The following is a 1,823-nucleotide window of genomic DNA, read 5'->3' as shown; positions in this document are numbered from 1 at the left end:
CTCTTCAAGGCTACTACTGCTATGAGATTTCTCTAGCAAATTCTACATCCTTGAGCTAGCATGATGTTCTAAACAAGGGCAGAGTGTGCTTGTGTTATTTTGATTGTGCTTCCTAAGTTGTGGTGCCTCTATATGATGATATGTAAAGCTATTGGGGAAGGAAGATGGAGGTGTATTACCTCTGGAAAATCGAAGGAGAGGCTGTCTTTGATGCTTTTCTCCACTTGTTCCACCCTCTACTCTCGGTTTATGCTGAGATTTTGAAGTGTGTGTGAAAGGAAGTTGAATGTGTTGTGGAGGAAATTTATAGGCTAATTGTGGTGTACTATGGGGAATTAAATGGGGCTGTTGTATCACTTGTTGTTATGCTGCAGAAAATCCCACTTTAATGATCCCATTGCCCCTCCTTCTTGGCTGCAATTTGGCATTTTATATGGGCACCTAGTACTTGGCTAGCAATTTGAATCGTTTGATTGTGCAGTGAGCAGGTGGCTGTTGTGCCAAGGGTGTTGCAGGGCTGACTTTCCTCTTATGGTGATTCTTTGGGTCATCTATAACTAAAGAAGGTTGTCTCCATCCCTAAGGTAAGAGTCCCCTCCTCTTTTTTTCTTTGTTTTCTTTTGTTCCTTAGTAGACAAGAACTGACTTCTACCTTGCAGGTCGAGACAAGCTTGGTTGCCAAGCTGCTGGCTGTCTGGAACAGTTGATACCTCGGCCCACGGCTGACCGGAAAACGGGCCGCGACTATCGGCCCGGGAGGAGAGACCGATTCTATTCGATTAATGCACATTTTATCCTTTCCTTTTTCTTGTCTCCTTTATTTGAGGACTTGCTCCATGTAACATATATATATATATATATATATATATATATATATATTTCGTTGTTCAATAGTTAATTTTGTTCTATGTATTGAAGCATTTGAACGTTAGTTGCTCGTTAATTGTTTTCGAAAATTCGTGATATTTTACAATGTAAATTCCAATTGCTTAGTTCAATTGATTACTTAGCTTTTACTTGTAACTAAAAAGTTTTAAATTTCACCGCAAAACCCGAGTTTCATTAATTCTTCATGAACGGGGAACTTCACATCCTTAGTTCGATCTAAAACAAAACGAAAGGAAAGAAAATAAAGATGCGGGTATTACATTCTACCCTCCTTTTGCAAAGCATTGCATAGATCTGACCGTGTTACCTTAAAGTGGATGACGCCCACAACCGGTCTACTAAGCAAAAGACTTAGACTTTGTTTACTTCTTATGCATTTAAATGTTTATAAAACATCTTATAAATGCACAAGCAAACACAATGTAATAATAATATTGATTCTATTCGTGCGAAACTGCTCGAATAATACTGAATCGGGTTAAAAGTGGATTATAGAGTTTTACGTATACAAGCAAGATTCTATTCGAGCGAAACTTGCTCGAAACATGCTTTTCAGTATACCAAACCTAACAATATCGATATTTTATTTTCGATATATATCGATATATATCAAAAATTTTGATATATATCGATATTTAACGATATATCGAATTTTGATACGATATATCGAAATATCGATACGATAACGATATGAAATTTTTTTATATCGAAAGTTTGATATATCGAAATTCGATATATCGAAACTTTCGATACGATAACGATATGAAATTCTTTCATATCGATATTTTCGATACGATACACGATACAACGTTTTCGATACGATATATCATATCGATCCACCCCTAATTATACCCTAAAATGTCGGGCTGTTACACAATATCATTCAAAGCTGCCATGGAAAAACCCTAACATGTCTATTTATACTAGGAATGAAA

General features: G+C 36.4%; 1 long non-coding RNA gene across 1 annotated transcript; it reads left to right on the top strand.

The window, feature by feature from the left end:
- The first annotated feature begins 12 nt into the window (after positions 1-12).
- On the top strand, positions 13-802 carry LOC125185621. The gene is made up of 2 exons (XR_007170200.1): positions 13-584; positions 660-802. It is a non-coding gene; the product is annotated as an uncharacterized LOC125185621 (long non-coding RNA).
- The last annotated feature ends 1,021 nt before the right edge of the window (positions 803-1,823 follow it).

This window comes from Salvia hispanica, chromosome 4, assembly GCF_023119035.1.
Source record: "Salvia hispanica cultivar TCC Black 2014 chromosome 4, UniMelb_Shisp_WGS_1.0, whole genome shotgun sequence".
In the NCBI taxonomy this organism is placed as follows: Eukaryota; Viridiplantae; Streptophyta; class Magnoliopsida; order Lamiales; family Lamiaceae; genus Salvia; species Salvia hispanica.
The sequence above is the reverse complement of the archived record's forward strand: the minus strand, read 5'-3'. Positions and strand labels throughout refer to the sequence as shown.